The sequence below is a fragment of the Drosophila busckii genome, chromosome X, assembly GCF_011750605.1.
Source record: "Drosophila busckii strain San Diego stock center, stock number 13000-0081.31 chromosome X, ASM1175060v1, whole genome shotgun sequence".
Taxonomy (NCBI): domain Eukaryota; kingdom Metazoa; phylum Arthropoda; class Insecta; order Diptera; family Drosophilidae; genus Drosophila; species Drosophila busckii.
This window is the reverse complement of record NC_046608.1, coordinates 20,101,536-20,129,257: the sequence shown is the minus strand read 5'-3', so window position 1 is coordinate 20,129,257 and position 27,722 is coordinate 20,101,536.

The window sequence follows — 27,722 nt, the reverse complement described above, 5'->3', positions numbered from 1 at the left end:
ATCGTAATATTTACTCATTTATTGCTAAGTTAGTTAAATTAAAATATTTGCAAATATTTAAATAGCTAAATAAATGTACACTTGGCTATGCTATGCAAGTTTGTTGCCTAAGTCTTTTTAATTTAACACATTTTCAATGCTAAGTTAGTGAATTTGAAATATTTGCAAATAGATAAATTTACGCTTGGCATTTGCTCTACACGTATGTTGTTCAAGTCTTTTGTATTAGTATTATTTTCATATTCTTACGCTTAATTGATTTTAAAATTTAAATAAATAGCCAAAATAATTGAATATTTATTTGGTTTCTTTTTATGTTGCCTAAGTCGTTTTTTTTAGTATTATTTTTATATTATTACACATATTTACGCATTTAATTTATTTTAAATTTTAAATACATAGCTAATATATTTATATGTTTTGCTTTTCAAAATAAAAATTCATAATTTCCCAGCTATTTCATTTACTACTACTACTACTGCTGCTTTCGAGTCCTTTCTTAACGCTACTTTGCATGCATTCAATCAAAAGTCTGCACTTCCGTTTCCCATAGCACAAAATATATTTTGTAGAACCTACGGAAGCGCCAGCGCGCATAGTTCTGTTCTTCCAGCTATTGTTACCTACGCACAGCCTTTAGAATTTTGTATTCAACGAGTTTTCGCATAGATTTGTACCCAAAAAAAAAAACAAAACTGAGCGACATTAAAATATTGTTAAGCAAACGCCCCCACTCGACAGCGAGCGCAGCTTCCTCTCTGCAGCAGTTTTCAGGTTCCCAGGCCAACCCTTTTGCTTCACACCGCACCCTATGGCTGTCTATCACAAATCTGTGTGTAGCTGTCAACAGAGCGGAGCAGCGTCTCAGCTACCTGCACCGCATATCGATCATAGCGCATTTGATTCGCATTCGGCGGCTACGTGGGAAACTTACACAGGTGCTGTTTCCAATAGATTTTCACGCTGCTTGAAATTTGATATTTTACTAATTTCAGCATCTGCAGCCAACACATTATGCATGTGTGTGTGTGTGTGTTGCAAATATTTGCTTGCGCATATAAATTTGAAAAATGTTTTTTGAGTCGAATTTCCTGCTTGTGTAATTTTTGCTGCTGCTGCTGCTGCTTCTTTGCTTTAGCATTTACAACAAGTTAGAACCTGATATGACAGCAACAGCAGCAGCAGCAATCATGATGCTAGCACAAATCAACAAATCACGATCAAAGTCAGCGGCGGTAGCTGCGGACTAAGCTCACGATTTCTTGTACCCAAAAACCAAAGAAAAAAGCACAAAAATCAAGAACTAGCAGCCATAGCCAGAACATTAAAATTGAAGAATCAGTCACACACAAATGTGAAACACACAACAGCAATTGCTAATGTTGGCAGCAGCAACATTTTACGAAAGTCTTGTAGCGCTCATAGGGTAACAACAACAACAACAACAACATGGACATATGAACAATTACAAATACACTTGACAAAATGTTCTTGGCAAAATATTCTTGGTAAACGGTGCACAATTTTTATTTATAAAGCAAGCAAGCTTAGCTTAATATTTGCTTAATTATTAATAAACATAGCTTAGCGTGTATTAATTTAGTTTAGCTTGCAGTTAAAACGTTAAATTATTTTAATAATATTATGCGCAAAATATTGAAGTAAAAGCTGCTTCAAAGTATTTTGAATTATTAAAATATTTTTACAAATGCAATTTTTAAATAATTTGCTGACAAATTCAGTTTTTAAATGCACTTAAATTATTTTAATAATATTAACGCAAAATATTTGTACAGCTAAAAATGCAATTTTTCTCAATTTGCTGACAAATTAAATTTTTTAATGCATTTAAATTATTTTAATAAAATATTGAATAATATTTCTACAGCTAAGAATTCAATTTTTAATCCATTTGCTGACAAATTCAGTTTTTAAATGCATTTAAATTATTTTAATAATAATGAAGAATATTTTTACAGCTATAAATGCAATTTTTAAACAATTTGCTGACAAATTAAGTTTTTAAATGCATTTAAATTATTTTAATATTATGCGCAAAATATTGAAGAATATTTTTAAAGCTAAAAATGCAATTTTTTATTAAATTGCTGACAAATTAAATTTTGAAATGCATTTAAATTATTTTAATAAAATATTGACGAATATTTTTACAGCTGAAAATGCAATTTTTTTCAATTGGCTGACAAATTAAGTTTTTAAATGCATTTAAATTATAATAATGAAGAATATTTGTACAGCTAAAAATGCAATTTTTAATCAAATTGCTCTTAAATGCATTTAAATTATTTTTTAATAATATTATGTGTAACGCAAATTTGCTAACAAATAATTTTAATAAGTTAAAAGAAAACTGCGCAGCTTGAAATTGATTTAATTATAAATTGTATATGGAAATTTTTGTCAGCGTGCGCAACAGTTGCAAATTGTAGTTGCTGCTGCTGCTGCTGCTGCTTTGGTTGCTACTGTGGGCTGCTTGAATGAGCAAATGTTGTTGTTTTTTTTTTTTTTGCTACACAGGCAATTGCAATTGTGTGTTTGCTGCTGTGACAGTAAAGATTTGATCATGGTGTATGCTTCAGTAGCCAACAAGACTTGGCCAAAATGTGTAGGCAATTTGTCAATATGTGTGTGTTATGACAATTACAATGACAACTGGCAACAGCAGCAATAATGTTGACATTAGGGCAACTGTGTTTGCCAACTAAACTATGATTACCGTTGCTGTTGTTGTTGTTGCTGTTGCATTGGCATTGTCGTCTTTGCAGACAAGAGCACGCGTTAGAGTTTAGAAAAGAGTTGTGCACAACTCGTGACTGTAGCTAAAAATTCAAGCGACGCCGGCAACGTTAATCACAAAAAAAATAAAAATGACAATGAGTGCGCTGCTCAAGTGAAAGAGCATTGTTGTTGTTGTTGTTGCTGCTGCTGTTGCATTTGGGTTTTTGGTTTTTGGTCAATGAACAAGAAAAATGGATTTTCACGGTTACATGCGTCGCCGTCTTGGCGCATATGGCACACAAGTGTGCGCAAGTTTGTTGCCCAAGTCTTTTGTTTAGTTTTTTGCAACAATATTTAAAAAATTGCTATTCATATATTTTATTAAGCATCAGCAGCATTCCCACGGCGTAAATTGACACAGGCACCAACCCCTAAGCGCATTAGCAACTCTCAGCAGGTAGCGCATCCTTGCGCTTATCGCTTGTCCTTGCTACAATTGTTAATTGCTGCTTAGGCAAACTGTCAACTTGTCACTTTCACCTTTTCCCAGTTGCATTCGTTTGCTTATCTTGCTGCCAAAGTAGTTGAGACCTCCCACTGGCGTTTTAAACAAACATTTGCTGCAAATGTTTAACGTTTTTGAAGCTTTTCAAACGAAATATTACACGCCTCAGCGCTTGTCTCAGCTGTTAATTCTTAGAATTTTCAACTCAAGCCAAACTATCGACGCTGCGTTTAATTAAGCTGTGAACTCTTTGTGTGCATTGCTTGGCTAAACAAGCAACAAGCAACTGCAGCAGCTACAGTCAACTCAACTTAGCAGCTGTGAGTTACTTTATTCAAATTGAAATGCGTTGAAAGTAAATAAAAGAAGCCAACTTAGCTTATCAGATGCAAAGCAGCAGACGAAATTTACATTTTTCATTAGCTCAATATTTCTTTTAGTGAAACATTAGATTTAATTAGTTAACTGCCTTTTGGATTAACTGATGTACGATCTGTTAAATGCTTAAAACTCTCGCGACTATAAATTTTCATGCTTAAGCTGCAAAGCTCATTTAATATCAATTTAATTAAATACCAAGTTGACTTACCACAAAATATATGCAGCAGCTGTAAAGAAAAAAACAAGCGTTTAATATTTTATAAGCTTCATAAGTTTAGATTAAATTGTTATTAAATTAAAGCTAATTATGCTTTTAAAAGAAATCAGAGCTAAATGTTCTTTAAGCTATTAAATGTTTCATTTTTGAATTGAAAATAAAATTTCTTAAGCATTTGTTTTGTATAAAAAAAACAAGCACTTAATATTTAATTTACTGCATAAGTTTAGATTAAATTGTTATACAATTAAAATTAATTATGCTTAAAAAAAAACCGAACTAAATGTTCTTTCAGATATTAAACGTTTTTGGATTGAAAATGAAATTTCTTAACCATTTGTTTTTTTAAGAAAAACAAGCATTAAATGTTTAATTTGGTTCATAAGTTTAGATTAAATTGTTGTTAAATTAAAATAAATTATTCTAAATGTTCTTTTAGATTTCAAACGTTTCATTTTTGTATTGGAAATAAAAATGTTTAACTTTTGTTTTTGTATAAAAAGTAAGCAGAAAAGTAAAAATATTAGTTACAATTTTATAAAAAAGTTATAAAAAAAGTTTAATATTTTTTTTTATTTATTTAATAGATTTACAGCATTAAATGTTACAAATGTTATAAAAAAGTGCGCAGTAATTTTGTATTTTTTTAAATAATAAACTAGCATTTAAATTTTTTTTTTTTTAAATCAATTTATGTTACAAATTTAAATTTGCTAAACTTCTTTTCATAGCAATTGCTGCTTTATTTAATTGAGTTATTAAATTTTTTATTCAATTGCAATTCATATAATTTCTAACAATTTCTATTGCTGCTTTCATCGCTAGAGATTCCAAACGGCTGTGTGGGGGCGTGGCAGGGCATGTCATATGTATAATAAGCTACGTTTAAATTTCAATTTGCGAGCGCATCAGCAGTTTAAAGTAATAAGCAATGCACCCACTTTGCTCAACACTTGACTGCGCACTTCAAACTCAGCGCCGAGCCCGAGCCCGAGCCCGAGCCACGCAGTCGACGTCGCCGACTCTCAGGCTTGAGTCTTGAGTCTTGACCCAGTGTGCAGCAGATGACAACTTTGTGTCTGCATAATTAATGTACTTGAGCAACAGCAACAACAACTAAAGCGACTTGAGAGCAAACAACTTATAGTTGTAGTTAATAACTTGTTTATAGTCTTTATGGCCATAGAGGCATGAGTATTCATCAAAGCGGGCTCTGACCACAAAGCTTAATAGGGCACGTGCCCTGCTTGTTAGGCCAAGCGGCCAAGTGCGCCCGCCTCTTGTGGTTGGCTGCTGCTGCTGCTGCTGCCATTGAAGCTATTGTTGTTGTTATTCTTATTGTTGCTGTTGCCGTTCAAACTCAACTGTACTAGTCAAAAAGTTTAGCATAATTTAGTAATTAAATTCAATATATAAAATTACAAAGCAAAACAAATAGCAGAGCCTAAAATATTTTGAAAATTTTTTACAAGTTTTGTTGATTGAATTTTTATATTATTTCTTAAGCTATTTATATATTTTATAAAATTTTTTGTATGCGCCAATCAAATTTGCTGCTTGAATTATTTAAAAAAAAAAATACTCTTTTTATTATTTTAATTATAAATGATTAATTTCTTATTTGTTTTTAAAAAGAGAATAAAAAAGCCTCAACTAATTGCATCTAAGCTAATTTTATATTTTATCAAATTATTTGTATTGCGCTTTTTAAAGTAAAATAATTAAATTTCAGTCAAATTTGCTGCTTAAATTATTTTAAAATATATAATTTATTTTTAATTATATTAATTATTTGAAGCCATTTCAACTAACTGCATATTGCGCATTTCTAATTTTTCAATATAATTCAATTTCAGTCAATTATTTTTTATGCTTAAATTACAGCAGCTTTAAAAAAAGTGTAAAATAATTTAATTTTGTTGCTGCACTGCAAAAAAAATCTAGCAAAGAAATGCATAAAGTGTTTAAATCAAAGCAAAAAGTAGTCAAAAATTATTTTGTTAGTTATTAATGCAATTGCCTATTAATTTGTTAGCAAATGCTTTGCAACTTTTATAGCGATTGACAAATTGTTTATTAAAAAAGTTCAAATAAATAAAATATGTGAATTATTTAGTGTGGCGGCACGAAAATAAAAGCACAGAATTCAGTGTAAACAAAGTTAAGCAACTTTGCGCTGGCAGCAGATAAAGTTATTAAAACTAGTTGCCAAAGCAAAACACAAGGCGAGCGGCCAAAACTAAAGAAATTGCAATGCTGCTAAATGCAGTTGTTGTTGTTGTTGTTGCGTTTGATGTTGCAGCTGCAAAGTGTAGCGCGCATTGCATGTGGAGCAGCTGCTGTTGTTGCTGCTGTTAAGTCTCTCGGCTGCCTGCACGTTGTCTTTCAAGTATTTGTCAATTAGATTTTTAATTGCTGAAATATGAATGTAGGCGCAACAACAACAACAACAACAGCAGCAGCAGCAGCAACGCATTTGCCATGACTTTGACGTTGACAGTAACAACAGCAACAGCAATAGCAACAATGTTAGCCAAGTGCTCTAGCTACTTTTTTTGTTTAGCCTGTTTTGCCTGTTTGCAACACAGACGACAACGACGATTATTAAATGCAACTTAGATCAGATCAGCAACAGCAGCGCTGGCAGCAGCAGCAGCAGCAGCGACAGCAACAGCAGCGCACTCGATTAAATCGAAAATTCTAAGCCAAGTTGCTTGAACCAACAGCGCCCACTGTACAGCTGGCCAGTCAAGATGAATCGCGTGCCAGGCCAAACTGTAGACTAGCTGAAATATTATTATTATGCTTTGGCTAAAAAGTGAATGATTGCCAAGCTGCAGCTGCAATTGCAATGCAGAGAGAGAGAGAGAGAGAGAGCGAGAGAGCTGCGCATTGATAGACGACAATAGATTAAAGCTAAAGCAGCAGCAGCGACGGCAGCAGCAGCCAAACATTAGGCCTGTCGCTTTGCTAATTTACGAGCTGCAAGTTGCTTGTTGCTGCTTTGTTGTGTGCAGTCTAATTAGCGACCAAACATTGCGCATACGCCACGTGTGTTCAACAGCAGCAGCGCACACATCATATTAGCCATATATGTTGCTATATATAGCATACGCGCACATATGCAGAGTTAACTGTTAGCCACACACACACACACACACACACACACACACCAATGTGGCAAGTTTGTTTACTTTGCCGCACGGCCGCTTCAAAACTGGCAACGTGCCTCGTTAGATTTGCTTGCATGCTGTGACTGCTGCAAGTTGCTGCTGCTGCTGCTGCTGTCGTGTTAGACCATAGACCTTGGCCATGGCCACTGCCAACTGCAACTGCAACTGCATTTTTTTTTTTTTCGTTTCGCTTTAGCCAGTTTGCTGGCCTTGCTTTGGACAGCTTGTTGCATATGTCAAACCAACAACAACAACAACAACAACAAGCAGCAGCAGCAGCGCAGCACACGTAACAAACACCTGCAAAAATAAAAAACTGCGCATCTTTTCTAGCTTTGGCGCCTTCCCTTTCCCCTCTTGTTGACCAAAGTCTTAACTTAGCATTATCAAATCAAAAAACGCTGCGTTTGAGTCTTCCACCTTTCTCTTCAGTTTGTTTTGTATTTGCTACGCTGACTAAATATCTTTATATAGCCACACACAAATAGAGCAAGAGCTATAAGCAGCAGCAGCAGCAGCAAAACAAATAAATTAATTAATAATGCGTAGCTAAATTGCTACAAAATATTGAACAAATAAAACAAAAGTAGCTATAAAAAAATAAATACAAAAATATTGCATTAAATATAACAAGTAAAAGAAATAAACATAATGCCATTAATTTGTAAATATAGTAAATATAACAAAATAACAAATAATAATAATGAAAAAATATAATGAAATATATTTCAGGCAAAATTCTTGAATTTAATAAAAATGTTATGCAATATTTAAAATAAATTTAATGGAATATTAACTAAACAAATAAAACTAAAATAGCAATAATAAAAAAATGCAAAAATATTGCAATAAATATAACAAATAATACAAATAATAATAATGAAAAAATATAATGAAATATTAGATCAGGCAAAATTCTTTAAATGCGAAACTCATTACAATATAAAAATATTTAATAAAAATGTAATGCAATATTTTGATTTATTTCATAAATAATAATATGGTAAAGATAATATAGCAAATAAAAAAAAAAAAATAATAATAATGAAAAAATATAATGAAATAGATAGATGGATAGATAGAAATAGACAATTCATTACAATATAAAAATATTTAATAAAAATATAATGCAATATTTTCATTTAATTTATAAATATTTAATACAAATTTAAAGCAATGCGAAACTCTTTAAAATATAACAAATATTGAATAAAAATGTAATGCAATATTTTCATTTAATTTATAAATATTTAAAATAAATTTTTAAGCAATGCGAAACTCATTAAAATATAAAAATATTTAATAAAAATGTAATGCAATATTTTAATTTAATTTATAAATATTTAAAACAAATTTAAAGAAATGCGAAACTCATTAAAATATTTAATAAAAATTTAATGCAAATATTTTAATTTAATTAGAACAAATTTAACGCTTGTTAACTAATTTTGTTACTTTTGTATTGAAAGCGATTGCAATAATTATGCTGAACAAGTTTCGAATATTTGTTCAATTTTATTGCAGACATTTGTAGAATTTATTTATATATATTTATTGTAAAGAAATTCCAACACTGGAGACGCTTGCATAAGCTTTTGAGCTTCGTTCTCGATTCTAATTCTTAAACAATAAACTTTGGGGTTGGCTGCTTCAGTTGAGTTACGAGAGTTTGTAAAATGTTTGAATTTTGACAAAAGAGGCGTGTAAGTTTTTTAAGCTGCTGCGGACATTATTAATAACTATTTTGCTGTCGCCATTGGTTGGACATATGCCGTTCATAATTCAACGATTTGTCATTTTGTATTCAAATATTTCGAAACATTTGCATTTCAATTGAGCGCGCGCCAATGCGCCGCTCCAATGGACTTAGTAGTGTGTGTGTAAATGCGTGTGTGTGTGTGTATAAGTTTTTTTTTCACACCTTTCCAGTTAGAGTCACAGTCAGTAGTATTTTTGGAACTTTGCTGCTAACAAGCCGCAGCAGCTCAGGCCTTAGATAAAGATATCAGTTTTCAAAGCAAACGCACAGATACAAACAGATACATATATAGATATATACATATATACAGCTGTTCTTTAGGGACTGATGGGCCATTCATTGCGAATGCGTTACGAATGCCATGAAACATGGTCTCAGGTTCTTAGTGCTTTTGACACTTTCGAAAATTTGTTAGCAATGATTTGCATAATTTCACAGTAAATTTCTAATTCCAATCATTGAAGCATCAATTCTCCCATCCCCAGCAAAGTCACAAGACCGGAGCAGAGCAGTATAGAGTGGTAACTCCCCACTCTTTAACTGGCTGACTCGTTGGCTGGCTGGCTGGGCCCTTTTGTTTGCGGCTATTGTACTTATGGCTTGCATACTTAAGATGTGTCTAGTTCAGTCTGCCTAATCGTTAATAAATACACACTCGTATTTCAAACTGAATTTTGAATATATTTGAAAGGTTTCGTTGCTTTGTTGTTGCTGCTGTTGCTGCTGCGACTCCTGCGGCGTTTGTTTGTTCAAAATCAAAACATTTCTCAAGCTCACATTTTTCACACCTGCCTGGCTTACAGCTTAATTAACAGCAACAAATCTTGAATTTATTATTACAATTGTTGGCCAAACATAAATCTCATATATATATATACTATATAAGTTTAAGCATTTACCGTTAACAATTTTCATTCAATAAATTCATTCTTTTAAATACTAAAATGCTCCACTAAACGCAATCGCTTGAATTTAGTTTACGCTCACGACATTCTGTGCATTTATAAATTAGAAGGTTGTTGCTTGTGCTTGTGAACTCTTCGCTTTGAAGGTGAAAGGTAATCCGGCAATATACATATAGAATATATATTTATTTAATTTTTATATATAACTTAAGCTCATTTGGCGTCTTTTGTCTTTTGAAGTAAAAGCTCTTAGGAGCTCCCAACTATCCCATCATCTAGTTGTCCCCCTTCCCCCCCTATAAAGATATAGAACATATAATCATAAGCATATCCAAATAATTACTTATGTTATGCGCTACATTCAAGAGTTTGTCAAAATATGTAAATTAAATTGTTTAGTTAATGTTTGCTTTTATTACTTGTTTTAGTTGCTACGCATGATTTGAATATATTTTGAGTTTGAATTTAATTGATGCGCTACTCTTGGTTTACATTTACATTTTTTTGTGCAAGCAACAAAAATGTTTTTAAATAGTTTTTAATTTAATTTTTATTACTGTCAGTCAGTCTTTAATCAATTAGTTTTTAATTTATTAAGTATATATTCATTGAAATGGCGCTTTAGATATTTAATAATTATAAGAAAATTCTAGTTTGTTCTTATTTTTCGTTCAGCCTTTAATCAATTGGGTTTTTAATTTATTAAATATATATGCATTGTATTAATGCTTTAGCTTGCTTTTAATTTTGTTGATAATATTTTTGTTGAAATTTGTGGCCTGCTTTAGTTTAAATTGTTGAAATTAGAAATCGAAATTTCGTTGTTGAAATTTGTGTAAAGCATTAAATATTTATAGTGAGTTTTGCTTGCATTAATATTAATTTTTTTTATGTTTAAGTTTAAGCCAAAGCTTACACGCAATTTGTTGACTATTAAGTATAAAAAAAAAAAACAGTTTAAAGCAAATTTGTTAACATTTTTTATAGAGCACATAACTTAGGCAACATTTTTGATGACGTAGCCGCATATTTATGTATAACAAAGAATTTTTAATGCGCCACGCGTTTATTTTTAAAACGGATTTTACTATACATCAAGTCTAGTTCGTCTATTTATGCAAATGTTGAATACAAAGATCGGATCAGACTTTCAATTAAAAAGCAACAAAAAATATCAAATAAAACAGCAGCTGCTCTTAAGTTGATTCATTTGCTTGAACGCTGTCAATCAAAAATAAATTACCAAAAAATTGTTGCTCTTCTTCTGCTTCTTTTTCTTCGCTGTTGTTAGTTAGTGGTCAAAAGGGCGCGCGAGTTCAAAGCTTTTACATATTCATAAAGAAATAAACAGTTGCAAGCTTATTTAAATAATTGCTTTAGTTTATTTATTTTTTTTCGCTATTCAACTTTCGCAAAAAAAATAAACAAAACACACAAATTTAATAATTAATTGCTTTAAAATACAATGCATATCAATCTAAAAATGTAAAACAGGCTGCTAAACACCCTCTAATGCCGCTAAAACAAGTTGGCGGCATCATCGGGCCAACATATATAGTCTCAATCAAGTTGCAAAATTAAAGCAGAGATACGAGAAAAAAAAAGCAAAAACAAAAATAAAACAAAATTGATGAGCGACGATAACGAAACAAAAGAATTTTATTAGTTGCTTCAAATCTAAATAGTAAACTATTTTGATAACGGTTTTAATTGTCAACGAGATATATGTTTCATATATAAACATTTCAGTGTGTGTGTGTATGTGTGTGTGTGTGTGTGTTTTATGTTTGCTGCTAATCAGCGTGCCGAAATTTAATACACTAACTTGGCAAGTTTGAAATGCGGCTAAGAGTTGAATCATAAACAAATTTAGCTAAATAAATAAAATGTAATAAATTAGTAGCAATATAAATGTTTTCTTTTAAAATATATAGTTTAAATATTTAAAAATATACTGCATAAAAATGTATCATTTATATAAAATAAATTCACATGCAACTAAAAAGAAACTTAACATTTGTTTGATACTTTTTAAAAACTTAAAAAAATAACTGAAAAATCTTTAAAATATTTAAAAAATTTATAATAATTTATATTAAATTTAATATTTTTTTGTAATATTTTCTTAAGCTTTAGTTTTTTTTTTTTTTGCCGCAGAGTATTTCAACTGCTTGGCAACTTTTCGTTTCTGGTCGTTCTTGTTTTTCAAAATTGATTTTGTTGTTGTTGTTGTTGTGCTTTTTGTGCTTTTTGTTGATTTTTGCTTTTTTGTTCTTTTTTTGTGGTTTGTGTGTTGTGCTGTGCGGCGCGCGGTCGTTTGTGCCGTTTTCTGTATGATTAAGTTAACGCAGACAATAGTCCTGATTTTTATTGTTCAGCAACTAAAATATGCAAGACGCGAGTCTAAACTCAGGCAGCAAGAACAACAAGCACACAAAATATAATAATAATAATAACGACAATAAATGGAACAATAGCTATTCGTCGGAATTGATTATATTTTACCGATATATATTTTTAGCCAACACAAACAGCGACGCTTAAATGTTTAGTATCTCCACCTGTCTATTCACTTTGCTTATTAGTGCTTCAATCAATTTGCGTTAGTGTGTGTGTGTGACTGTGTGTGTGTTTTGATTTGATTATTTCTAGTGTGTGTATAAATATTTCTTGATATGAAAGCACGCGCTTTGGGTTATTGAACCTGCTTAGGATTCATCCTCACTCCAGTGAGCTCTAGAGCAATTTTTGTATTTTTTATATTGTTTAAAAGCTTCCCCTCAAACAATTACCTCTCTCTCTCTCTCTCTCGCTCTTGCTCACGCGCTGTCTCTTTCACTCATGGGGCTTTTGCAAATATATATTTTTTCTGTTTAAATGTGCTGAATGTCTAATTTAATCGTTGCCCTAAAATCTTTTAGTGCGCTTTTAATTAAATTTACGAGCGTCGCCTTGTTAAATGTGTTTTTAATTAATGTTAATTTTTCAAATAGCTTGTAAGCATTGCTAACGAAATTGATTTTTATTGATCATATTTTTGTTTGGGGATTTCAAAAACTGCAAACTTTCTTTAAGCTAAAATTAAAGTCACTGAAATTAATAATTGATTGCGTTTATATTGCTAGTTGTAAAAATGTTTCATAAAATTAAAAATAAATTTTTTTAAATGGCTAACAAAATTAATAAACAAAAATTGTGAGTAAATATTTAATACATATATCAAAATTTCTTTAAATTTATTTTGTTAGCCATTTAAATAAATTTTTTTTAAAATTTTAGTACTTATACAAAATTTTTTTCAACTTTTAAAAATATAGACATAATAATATATTTTGAAGAATATTTTTAACAAAAATATATGCATTTAAATTGCAAAAAATATGTTTAAAAATTCAAACAAGCAAAAGAATTTTTTTTATATATAGAGATAACAATTAATTTAAATAAAGAATTTGGGCTTTGGCAAATTGTATTATTAAGATATATATTAATATTAAGTTTTTTAAGACTTGTTTGAAAGCATTAAATTTAAATAAAATTGCTCTACTGCAGTTTAGAATTTGCTATTAAAAATTTTACAGCTTGCAAATCTATAAAAAATTTAACAGCTGCTGCTGCTGCAAATTAATGTTCACTTTTATTTAGTTTAATGTTTAATTATTGTGCTATAAATTCTGCTAACAAATGTTACTTGGCTGCAACTCAAAATATAGTATATTTAATTAACAATTTGTTTGCTGCCATAACTACAGCTGGCGAAAAAAAAAAAAGCTAATAGGCAAACAAGTTGTGCGAAGCTTTTACAACAAATTAACGCTGACTGAGGAATCAGGCCCAGTCCAAGGCACTTGTACTACAGGTTTTTTTTTTGCCTGAGCAACTGAGAGAATGTTCAGCTGTCCATCTGTCCATTTGTCCGTTCGTCTGGTTGTGTGGCACTTTGGCGAAAATGTGTTGCTAATTGTTGCCACTAAACTGTTGTTGGCATGCGTTTGACAAGAGGCAGCAACGTCATCAACAAATAACAAACAAACAGCAGCAGCAGCAGCACAATTAGTTAGTATTTTTAGTATTTTTGTTGTTTTTTGTTTTTGTTTATTGATAAAGCTTTTAAGCGCTGCATATTTATTGTTAACTGCAGGCTCATTTGTTTATAATTTACAACTGTGTTGCTTAATTGGCATTATGCATAATTTTGTAAAAATGTTTCTTCCGCACTTCCGTTTTTGTCGCTCACACTTCCGCATTTAAAAGTCAAAGCGTCGCGCAGGATGTGAACTGAACTGCAGCCCAGCGACGATCGCTTCAGTTTGCAATTAGCATTAAAAGCAATTTGCCAATTGACTTAGAAAACAATTTCAACAATTGTTTAATGCAATTTAATGCACATTTTAAGCGTGCCACACACACACACACAGACGCTGTTGCATCTCATTTAGCGGCAACACATTTGCATGATTATGCGCTCAGTTCCGGTGCGCCCCCCCTTGCCCTCTTCGCTGCTCTTTGCGTATCAATTGCTTGCACTTGATCAATTGTTTTATATGCATATAGCTTTGCTTTAATTTGAACATTTAGCTAACTGTCTTTAAATGCTAAGCGCTCAACATAATTTCAAATTCATTGCCGCGTTGCTTTGTTTATGCAACAATTTGTTGCACAACATTTTAATTGACTTTGCTGCGTATGATAAAAAAATCTGTTGTACTTACTCTGCTTATATATTGAATGCCGCTGATATCAACCTAAAATATATAAAAAAAAATTAAATTAATAATTATAATTTGCCGTATACTTAATCAGATATTTAAACTAGTATTTCTGGCCGTATACTTAATCAAAAATATTTAAATTAGCAATTTGTGCTTTCATATTTAATTTATTAAGCAAATTATAATTATAATTAAACATAATTAAGCAAATTATTAAGCATACGCATAAACATAAAATTAAGCTAAAGAATTTACAATAAAAAGAATTTTCTCTGTTTTTACTTACTCAATTTACTTATTGCTTTAAAAATTCTATAAAAAATAATTCACTAGTTGCTATAAATATTTTAGAATTAAAACAATATTAAGCTTTAATTCTAAAATATTTATAGTAATATTAAGCTTTAAGTCTAAAATATTTATAGCAATTTGAAGCTTTAATTCTAAAATATTTATAGCAATATTAAGCTTCAATTCTCAATTATTATTAGCAACAAGTGCATCATTTTTTAAGCATTTTTATTGCTTTAAACTTAAGTTGCACCTTTGCATTTTTAACTGCACCATTTATCTTAACTATATCTTATATTTAGACTGCCGCTTGTCAAGACTGTCAGCTACAGCCTCTCAGACTTTTTATGTCCTTCCTCGTGTCAAGCTATAAACAAAATGCAAGCTTTTTGCTAAGTCATAAAAGAAATACTGCATTTATTTAAGGTATGAGCTCTATAAAGTGGCAACAAGTTGTTACACTTTTTGGTACTGCCAGCTATATATGAAATCAAATTGCTATAAATAAATTGAAGCTTACAAGCAGCAGCATAATTTTAAATAAAGCGTAGCATTTAGTAATGCAGTTTATATTTCGTTGTTAATAATAATCTATAGAATAAAAGTTTTAGAAGCAGCTGTGATTAGAGTTGATTTAGAATTGAAGGCGATAAATTGAAAACAAAGCGTAGCATTTAGTTATGCAGTTTAGTTTTGTTAGTAGAATCGAAGGAATAAAAGTTTATATATCGATGTTAATAATAATTTATGGAATAAAAGTTTTAGCAGCAGCTGTGATTTTTAGAGTTGAAGGCGATAAATTGAAAACAAAGCGTAGCTTTTGTTTTGTTAGTGCAATCGATGAAATAAATATTTTAATAAATATTAAAGCTATTAATATTTATTAAAATTTAAAACAAAGCGTATTAATAAGTCGTGCTGTGCGCATTTTCATTTTCGCTGCTTGTTTTTGCCTGTAGCCTGAACTTTTTTTTGTTTATATAGCCGATACATGCATATATATATTTTTTATATGGCATGTTTAGCTGATTGGCTGGAGTTGGGATGACTTATTTTGCAAACAATAAAGCAATAAATCAATCAATTATCGTTTAAACGCTCGCTCAAACCGACAGCAGCGCGACTCTCTCGGCGATATATGAAAATTTTCGTGCCGCCTTTTTGGGCAACTCTGGCCTGGCTCTTTGTTTAAGCAGCTGAAAGAGATGGCAACATAATTTGTCAGTCTGTTGCGTCTGGAAATCAAAATGTAGCGATTGCATTTATGCCTGTTACTGTTTTTGGATTTAAGCCAAAAGCGCACGCACAGCCACTGGCGCCAAAGTAGGTCAGGCCTACAGTCTCGAGCAACAATAGCTGCCAATTTTGGGGGCACAAAAAATTCCTGCGACTGACAGGCGACAGACAGTGAGCGAGACAGCAACTTTGCTCGTGCTCTGTCTTACGCATGCCAATTAGCCTGGCCCAGAAGCGCGTGCCCCTATGGTTAGGCTACAAGCTTTGAAGCTCAGACGTCCCCCCTCAACGCTTCGCTCTCTCACTTGCTCTGTCGATCGCTATTGTTTCAGTTTTTTGTGTTGAACTACTTTGAACTATATTCGCTTTGTATATACATAAACATAATTTGCTTTCTGTTTTTGTATTATCTACTAATTTTGCTGGCATTGTGTATATGACAGGTTTCTTCTCTGTTTTTTTTATGTGTAGTTTATCAGCCTATGGGGCAGGCAGCATCGCAGTTTATCGTTTATCCAATCAATTACTATTTTATATGTTTTAGAGTTTTGCGGCATTTTGTTCTCAATTTCATATGCAAAACCAACCTGCGTCACATGTTCCCTAATGAGCATCTAACAAGAATTTATAACAATATCAATTTCAGTATTAATTATGAAAACCAATATATTTACTGCCCCGAGAGTTCAAAAGCTAATCAAGTAGCTCTTCACAACAAGCTCAACTTCCAACTTTGAATGGAGCAATCTGAATCAATTTTCGCAACTGGGGAGAGAGCGCGCGATCGAGATCGCTCACCTGTTACTCAAGTTACCGTAATCCAAGCAAAAATTATGTAGCCCAAGTTGCCAATTTTAATTAGAAGCAACAAGCGCTTTATAAATTAATATTTAAATTTCTTATTGTTAAAAGAACACAAAATGTATTTATGCGATGTGAACAAATTTTATGAGAATATTTGAGTGCTTAAGAAAAATAAAATTTGCAAAATTTCATTTATATGAAAATTTAATATATTTTAATTCTTAAAATTTTATGAGAATATTTGAGAGTTTAAGAAAAATAAAATTTGAAAAATTGCATTTAAATAAAAATTAAATATATTTTAGTTACTAAATTTGAAAAAAATGTTATGAAAATATTTGAGATTTTACGAAAAGTTAAAATTTGGAAAATTTAATTTATATAAAAATTTAATACTTTAGTTTGAAAGAATTGTACGAGAATAATTGCAAAATTGAATTAATAAATATAATACTAGTAAATTAATATATTTTAGTTACTAATATAGTTTAATAAAAGTTGCTAAGCTAATAAAAACAATTATAAAAATAACTTGTATACTAATAATAATAAAATTTAAAAATTTTGGAATATAAGCAAAACTAACAGGGTTAAAAAAATTTGTAAATTTCAAACTTTAAACTTCTAAATGAATATTTTTGAATAAAAAGAAAATTATTTATTTATATATTTTGGTTGCCAGCTGTTAGTCCAATTAATTAATGAGCTCAAAATGCAAATTGAACAATTTCCGGTTCATTCATAAAAATATTTATGTAAATAAACATTTTTTATTTAATAATATGCTCTAATTAGCTGCAGTAGTTTTTAGTGTAAGAATTTTGTTAGCATTTCAAAATAGGATTTAGATTGGCAAAATGTTTGACTAAACAGTTACATTTTATAAGCTTAAAAAACTTTAATTTCAATAGCCAAATGTTTAATTTAGATTAAATTGCTAAGCGAACTAAAAATTGTTGCTTTAGAGATTTGAGCAGTTCAAGTAACAATATTAAAGTTTTTTGATGCGCTTAGCAACAAGTAAACAAAACATTTGTTTTGCTCAGCATAGTTTATAAATTGACTGAACATCATTAGAAGCAAGAAGCAGATAACAAAAATGTTCATTAAACCGCAGGCCAGTTTCACAGCTGCGCAAAATATTTAAAACTCTGTTTAGTGTGAATAGATTTAGTTAACGGCACTTGCTTAGTATAAACAATGCGACTGAGCGAGAGTGGGGCAGGGGTGAGGGGTGGCAAAAGCAAACATCATCAATGTGGGGTCGTCAGTGGGCGCCCGCAGGGGGTTGGCCCAACGGCTGCTGCATAATTGGCCTGCAAGAAGCTAAAACAAAATATTTGCTAGCTTTTAACTAATGAACTGTTAATTTCGCCACACACACACGCACACACAGCTAAAGGAAAGTGTGTGTGACGCCAGAGCGAGATAGCTGCAACTTAATTGTTTTTAATAGCCTTTGCCTTTTTGCTTAATTTTTTTTGACACTTGATTATGCAAAGTCTTAATTTGGCCAAAACGCTTTGGCAAAAAAAAAAGAGCAGCGCCCTGGGCAGACAACAAAAGCGCGCGTCAGCGCAAAACTAAACATATATAAATTTTATATTTTTTATTAGTTTTGACAGCTTTCCATGTGTATTTGTTGTTGAAATATATTTTCAATAATTGCGTTTGCCGTTGCTTTTGCAGCGCCTCTAATGGGGTTTTAATAATAGATTACGTTGCTTGGCGACGACAAGCGCATGCCCCAGCCGCTTGATGAGCGCCCAAAGGCAGCAAGACACACACACACACACACACACACACACACATGTGCACATAGCGCCATTTGACAGTTAGAAAGCATTGACGAAGAATCTGAGGCTCGCATTATTTGCATAATTAAACTCTAATACAAATTGGCAATGGAGCAAGCTTAGGCTGTGTGGCAGAGCAGCAAGTTCTTGGCTAATCATGCACATGATCTTGCCGAATGGTCAAAAGCCTTATAGCCTGGCCAGCACACCACTCACTTTAAACACAAGTCCCCACAGTCTCAGTCTGAGTCGCAGTCTCAGTCTCAGTCTCAGTCACACAGTCTGCAAGTCTGAGACTCTTTGCATTGCACACTCGTCCCATGCATCATTCAATGTAATTAGAGATGAGCTGACTGCTGCTGCTGCGGGGTCGTGTCACTAGACCATTAAAGTCTATAGACCAACTAACGCTAATTGCTTGGCACAAAAAAGAAAAAATAATATCAAAGAAAAGTCGCAAACTCTGCGCTAGGCAACGAAAAATTTTAACTTGCATGCAATTTATAAAGAAAATATAATTATATTAGAATTAAATTGCTTGTTTTATAACAAATTTTTTTTAATAATATTTTTAACTAAGCTTACGATTTTTTTGAAATTTCTAAAAATTAATTAATACTGCATAAGCATAAATTTAAGGCTTAATAAAAGCACAAGCTGCTTAATTTAAAATAAAAAAAATAAATCAAATTAAACAAAATTACAAAAATTGTAGTAGCATTAAAATATTTGTAATGTTTCGTAAATTTAAAAGCTAAATATTTATTTAAATAGTGTGCGCAATTAATATTAAAATATTTAAATGCTAAAAAATTGCAAAACAAAAATAAACAGGAATTAAATATAATGTTCAATAAATTATAAAAAATTAAAGCAACATATTTTAATTAATTTTTAATTCCATTAGCGTTAAAATATTTGTAATGTTTTATAAAATTAAAAGACAAATATTTATTTAAATAGCAATTAATATTAAAACATTTAAATGCTAGTAAATTGTAAATCCAAAATAAATAAGAATTAAATATAATGCTGCATAAATAATTATAAAAAATTAAAGCAACATATTTTTCACATTTGCCATAAGCGGTAATGCATTAATTTTTAATTCCATAAGCATTAAAATATTTGTAATGTTTCATTAGATCAAAAGCAATTAATATTAAAACATTTAAATGCTACAAAATTGTAAATAAATTGCATAAATTTACAAAAAATTAAAGCAATATTTTTCACATAAGCTTTGCGCATTAATTTTTTATTCCTATAGTCTGCACTGGCTAAGCGTAAGCTTAAGTTTTATAATTTGTTATGAAATTTGTACAGAGACTTGGGGAAATGTAAATAAATTAGCAACGCAAATAAAATGAATTGTTCAGCATGAATTGCATATTAAACTGTTATAATTTGTTACTAGGCGCATGTGCTCGAAGAGAAGCTTAGAATATATTTTATGCTGTGCTCACTGTTGTTGTTGTCTGTCTGTCTGTCTGTATGGCAGCATTGCTGAGAGTCGCTGCGAATGGGGCACAATAAATTCCCATGACAACTAATTTAGCTGGCGGCCAGGCCAGAACGTTGCAAGTTGCAAGTTGCTGCTGCTGCTGCTGCCTGCATTTGGTTTTCTCATCTTTGCCGCCGCAGCATTTTATTGACTTTGAATTTTTAGTATTCGTTGCATTGCGCGTTTTTTTTTTTTTTGCTTTTTGGACAAATTATATGGCCCGAACTAATGATTGTCTCCATGGACTTTGAGTTGAGAGCTGAACGCGCGTTTGGGTGTCAAACGCCCACAAAGCGAAGCAGCAGCAGCAGCAAAATACAATTATTAACGATAGGAAGTTGCTTGTGGCATGTGGCAAGTCCGATGACATTGATGCGCGCGCTGCTGCTTGTTGCAAGCGTGTCCATCAGTTTGAAGCTGCAACTGCAACTGGAGCTGCAACTGAAGCTGGAGCAACTGTCTGTTGTGTTTGGCTCTTGGCTATAATTTCACACCCACGCGATTGCGCTTGCGATTGCAATTGTGGCATGTGGCATGTTGTTGAAACCTAAGCCTAAGTTTGACCCACAAAAAACTGCTAGCAATTTAACACTTTGGCAATTTGCTTGGCGTTTCTTCGCCGCAAGTTGGCCAAGCAAATTTGTCCCAAGCGCATTGTCAAAACGTTACATATAGCAGCTAAGTAACTATAAAGCTGCGCCCGAGAGAGGCGCTCGCATTGTTAATAAAGCTTAACGTTTTATGGCCACGTTGGCAGCGTCTTGTCAGCCATACTAAAGTTGCATAACTGCGGTTTAGAGCACGCGACATTTTGTCGCAAGTTTACGGTCGCTGGTCGAAGCAGAACTAGGAAGTTGTTGCATACACTAGACTACACTACACTATGCTACACACACACACGCGCACACACACAGCTGTAACGTAAGCAGAGATGAGCACAGCGCAGATAAGCGCAGCTAAATTATGATTGGCTCGCTCTTGCTGTCTCTTTCGCTCAATGCCACATGCTGTTGGCTTATCGATTACGCTCAACAATTGGCCATTGATTAATTGATAAATTGATATGCTGCCGGCCATAACATAAAACAACAAACTTTGTTACTCGAACAGTCCAAACTGCAACATTTGCATGCAATTTGCGCAAATTTTATGTCTTGCTCAGACGTTTACAATAACAGCTTGGGAATTATAAAATTGTTAAACACTTTTTGCATATTTTTCTATATTACAAAAATATTTTGAAAAAATTAAATGTATTGCTGTAAAATGTTCTACTATTAAATAAAAAAAAACATTTTAAAGTTTCAGCCAATAAAATTAATTTAAAAAAATATTTTCATTGCTCGTAGTTTAAAAAAATGTACAACGCTGTTTTATAATATTTAAAATATATTTTTAAATTAAGCATAGAACGAAATGCTTATGAGCTTTAAATTATATTTACTGCAGCAAAATTGTTTACTTTAAAATTTTCTTATTAAAAAAAAATTAAATTCAGTTGCTTGTAGTTTTAAAAAATATATTGTAAATTTATTATTGAGGACTTTTAGCATAGAAAGAAAATATATAAGCAAAATTGTTTACTTTTAAATTTGCTTATTGAAAAAATTAAATTCAGTTTCTTTGCAATAGATTTTAAAAATATATATAAAATATATAAATATTTATTATTAAGGAATTTAAGCATAGAAAGCAACGCTTAAAATTTCATTTACTGCAAAAAATATTTACTTTTAAATTTGCTTATTAAAAAAAATTAAATTCAGTTGCTTTTAGTTTTAAAAAATATATTGTAAATTTATTATTGAGGCATAAAGACAAACTTATGCGTTTTAAATTTAATTTACTGCAGCAAAGTCTTAGAGCAAAAATGTTTGCATTAAATGTGCAAATTGAAAAATTCAAATTCAGTTGCTTGCAGCTTTAACTTGTTGTAAATTTATTAACGTAGCTCTGCCTAAGCAAAAAATCAAACTAGCGTTAGGCCTATCAAATATTTATTTACTTGAAAAACATTTACTGAGCGACACAAAGACATAAAGCAAGCGACGCTTAACGCTTTAAACTTTAAAGTGCTTACAGCTCTTGAGCTCGAGTACTTATAAATGAATGCATGAGAAATTAAATATATTCTTTTGGTTTTATTGACTGCACACCGCAAATGTTTAGAGTGCTGCGCATGTTTTTGTTGTTTGTGGTTTGTTATCAACATTGGACGCAACATTTTGTACGCTCGGCTGAGTTTTCATAATTTTCTTAATCAGTCAGAAACGAAAGAATAAAAAACGAAGCAGCAAAAGCAGCAACAGCAGCAGCCGCAGCCATGTGGCATATGAGGCAGCCACTTGCTATAATTATGAGACTATATATAATATATATGTGTGTATATGTGTGTGTGTGTGTGTGTGTAATTAAGTCAACATTTGGCGTCTGCGCGCACTAAGCATAGCAAGTGCGCGATTCTCTGTCCAACCCACTGTCTATATATAAAACTATTTTTTTTTTAGTAAATTATATAATCTAAGCTAACGCTCTAGTCGTCATTGCTAGTACATTGGCTTAACATTTTGTGTTTTATTTTTTCAAGTTTTTTATTTTATGATTTATGATGCTTGAAAGATAAATTTACTCAAAGCGCTTGTTAACTGCTGCTGTCAATAGTCGCTCAGCTGCTGCTGCTGCTGCTTCTTCTTCTTCTTCTTTAGCTGATAGTGTTAATGATGTCTCGGCTTGATGTCAATGCACTATAGCGGTGAAACTGCTTAATGCCCAGGCAAGCATTCAAGTTCAACTTGGCAAGCATATTACGCATACGTTCCGTCTAACGCAGGCGCATATCATAAATACATACACACACACACACACATACACACATGAACATGTAGTTGCAAGCACTTGTAGCTTAGCGATAGCCGATAGTCTTCGATAGTCGTCATGCCAGCTTTGAAGCTGCCGCCTGCGCATAAATCAATATAAATGCAATAGCAACAACAACAGCAACAACAACAACAGCAGCAATGCAATTGCAACTTTGGCGTTGGTGTTTGTGTTTGGCATTGGCATTGGCATTCATATACCCCCCCACACCCCCCAGCCCGCTTCATTGCTTAATGTAAATTTCAGCTGGCTACGAAATTTTTTGACTTTTCTAAATTTTACGCAGTTTTTAATGCTGCAGCTATACATATATATGCTAGATATAGCATTATAGAATATAGACACAAGCACTGAGCTAAAAACAAGCAGCAGCAGTTAATAACTTGTGAAATTTAAATATGTTTCAGTTACATACAAATATTAGACTCATTTAAAAAGTGAATTAATTGTTGTTAAAACAAACTGTTAAGCTTAATATTAAGCATATATATTAAATAAAAATATATTAAATAAATAATTAAATTAAAATATTTAATAAAATATATAAATAAAAATAGTATTAAATAAGAATGTTTGCGTAGCTTTGTTTGAAATACTTTAACAGATGGTTATGCCTATGTGCCATAATAATATCTAAGTAGTACATTTTTCCATATTTTTATGGAGTTAAATGTTTAATTTACACTACATACCATGCTCAAGTAAATAAAAAAAAACTCTACACTCCCAGCAATAAAGCAGTGAATGGGCATATCAAATAATATATGTACATCTATATTTATTTACCTTGTCCACCTGCCATAAGCAGTACAGCAACATGACCGTTGCTTATTTGCTGTAGTCCCTCCTCCCGATAGACGTTCAATTTGTTTTTAATTTAAATAAACTTGCATAAATGAATGAATTGATTTTTAATAGATTTATTAACTATTTAACTAAATATATTGAAAAGTTTAGTATATATATATTTTCTTTTAATTTTAAAACAAACTTGCATTGTTTTTTTAAACATTTCGATGCAAACGTTATAGAAATCAATTTGATTTTAATTTTGAAAGCATTTTTAATACATTTAATTAGCTAATTAACTAAATATGTTTATAGCAAACGAGCGTTTTGTTTGGTGAACAAAAGCCACAATTGTTAGCTCGACTAATTCAGTTAACAGGATTTTGTGTTTAATTTGGATTGACAGCTTTGTTGTTCGTAGCGTGTGAATCATAAACTTCTGGCAAACAACTACAACAACTAATTAAATCAAACACTTTCAAAAACCAAAATACAAATACATACATATGTATATTGATGTTAATCTACAAATAAATTTTCAATTTCTAGCACGGCAGGGTGGCCAGCAGCACGAAGAAGAAGAAGAGCAGCAGCAGCAGCAACAAGTGTTGTGTGTTGTGTCTCGACAGCGCAATAAAAATTAATAAACGTTGAGAAAATTTTCAACGTTGTTGGCGACAAGCAGGAAATTTAAATGGAATTCATTAGTTTGAAAAGAGCAGACACATAAATTTTAATTAAACAGTGAAAATTCTCTACTTTTTTTTTTCCAATGCGGCTGCAAAATTACAACAAATCGATTACCAGCAATAAGAGCAACAGCAACAGCAAGAAACAAAAAAAAAAGTTTATGTAAATGTGCATTTAATTTAAGCACAAGTGTTTATGTGTGTGTGTGTGTGTGTGTGAGATTTTTATAGTGCGCTTTGCTTGGCGCATTCGTGCTTACCGTTAGCATAAAATGCTCGGCAAAACATTAATTAAATTAATTAAGCAACTCGTGCCAAGCATTTCACAGCAATAACAACAGCAACAACAACAAAGTAGCAGCAGCTTGCTAGACGGCACGCCAAAATCCAATAATAAATTGTAGGCAAGGGTAACAAAACGCATAATTAATGCGCTCAGTGCCCAGAACCAGATTAAAGTGCGCGCAGTCGCAGTCGCTGCTGGCGTCGCTGCTCGCATTTATGCTAACCCAATTTAAAATAGAGAACTATCAACTGCTGCCGCTTCTCATGCATTGCATATATACAAAAAAGTTAAATCGTTTTCATAGAATATCATAATTCTATATCGCCCCCTCCTCCCCCCCTCCCACCACAGCACACTTGACTTTGCCCGCTGGCCTGATAGCTGATTCGGAAGCATAGATAGAACGCTTTAAGTTATTTATGACTGTTTGATCGCTCTGTACTCGCTTTGCGGCCTTTCCTCCTCAACTGGCTTAAGAGCCGGTTCGACTGTTTGCAGGTGCACACCAAAAAAAAAAATACACACACACACACATGTGCACAATATTTACAACTTTAATTTTTAGCAAGCTAATGCAATTCATAAGTATTTTCTATGCCGCTTTCGTAAGCGTGCAGTCAAGTTCGTTGCCTAAGTCTTTTGTTTTTGGCAAGCGCAGCTAAAACTAAATTTAATGAACTCATAAATGTGCACTTAGTAATAAATTCTTTGTTTGCTCAAAAAGAAATAAATTAATGCAGCAAAAATATTTAATTGAAATTTCTAATTATTAAAAATATTTTTAAGCAATATTTTTAATTAATTGTCAATTCGAATATATATATATAATAAATATTTTTTCTTACCTCGTGTAATATTATTTTATTTTTTTAATAACATAATTTTTTTCATATATTATTTTATGTTATATACTCAATTTATTTATTTACAGTTTTAATTTATCTTTTCATCTGTGCTGTGATTATATTATTTTATGCATATAATATTATTTTATATGTAGTTACTAAATTATTAGTTCAATTTTGACTATTTATTTTCAAATATGCTTTTATTTGTTTCAAATTCTAATTAACTTTCATCTGGTGCTGTGCTAATATTTTTTATATGTTTTATTTTTAGTTTATTTATTCAGTTTCTTCATTTGTTTTCAACATTTTTTATTTAACTTTTCATCAGTGCTGTGATTAAAATTTTTTATATATTTATTTTTTATGTTTTATACTTAATTTATTTATTTAGTTTCTTTATTTGTTTTCAACAACTTTATTTAACTTTTCATCAGACGAGACTTGTCAATCAACAATTCAAATATTCGTTATTTTCTCCGCGTTGAAATGTCTCGCATTCCGCATTCGCTTTTTAAAATATGTCAATAAAATTGCCAAAGCAGCGATTTAGATTCCTCACAATAATGGCCAGTTAATAATGGAGTCTGAGTTTTTGCACTTTATGAGACATTATTAATTAATTTTGCATGCTATTAAGAACTAAATGTGAAAATTAGGCATAACAAATAAATTGCCATGCAAATATAAATAATGTATACATATTTTTCTTTTTAGAAAGGTAAAATATATTTATATATTGGGCGCTACCTAAAAAAAAAAAACGAATTATTTGCATTTTTCATAAATTCTTTTCTTTTTCTGTGTGCAAAAATTTGAAATGCAAATCGACAAAAATGTTGAAGCAACACGTGCCAAGACGCAGACAGACAGACAGCTCAGAGACAAATCAATTGATGTATTGATTGCATGAACAAATCGCAGCAAAGCAAAACACAAAGCAAACACACACACGAAAAACAACATCGAAATCTATTTGACACGAGTGTGAATTTGAAATAAAGTAGCGCTTAATTGCGAGCGATTAATGAGGCAAGAATTTCAACAATAATAACATTGGCTGCAGGCAAACGTCGTCGAGAGGTGTCTGCTGCTGCTTCTGCTGCTGCTGCTTCTGCTGCTGCTGCTGCTGCTGCTGCTGATGTCAAATGTCAAAGCAATGGCAAAAGTTTAACGGTGCTTTCAGCAGCAGCAGTTTTCGCTTTGAGTTTCAATCAACGCCACAACACACACACAACCAACTGCCCGCTGGCTAAGCAACGATCAACGACCAATGACCAATGACCAACGAGCGACTCAGCGACGTCAAGCGGAAGGTCACGCGCACGCAGCTTGCAAGATAAATACAGCAAAATATATATAAATTGCTAAATGAAAAACATATACACATGCATGTGTGTGTGTATAAAAGTTAAAATATTGCTCGACTTGCCTATAACTTTTCATTAACAGTTAAATACTTCATTTAGTTACATTAAATTTGCTTTGACTTTAAAAAAATAATTCACATATATGTATTGTAAATAATTATTAACCAGCATGTTGAAAATAATATTTAAAAATGTTGCAAACAAGTTATATAAATTAAAATAGGAAAAACATTTGCAAAAAGAGTAAGAGAAAAATTATATTGCAAATGTTGGCAACATTTTTTGATAAATAATTCAATTCAAAAAATTAATTTAAGATTTAATTTTTCAAATTTTACATTTTTAAATATACTGTATTTAAATATAATTCAGCAAAACCAATGAAAATAAAAAATGTTTCAATATTTAATATGAAAATATTATTATATATTATATGAAAATTATATTGCAAATGTTGGCAACATTTTTTGTCTGTTATAAATTCAGAAAAATAATTTAAGAAATCATTTGTAATATTTTACATTTAAATATACATCAGCAAAATCAATAAAAATAAAAAATATTGCAATAATTTAGCAATACTTTTAATATGTAAAAAAATGTCTGATAAAGGCAAAATATATAATTATTAATATGCTGCAATTATAAAAATAGTCTAGCAATAAATTATAATATAATATAAAAATATATTTTGTATTCTAAATGTTTCAAATATATGCAACATATATTCTTAGTCTTTAACTAAGGTTAACTAATATATATAAAATGCTTTTAGCTTTGGTCTCTAAACTAATTTAGAATAATTGTTTACTTAATATAAAAATTATGCCAAACTGTATCAATA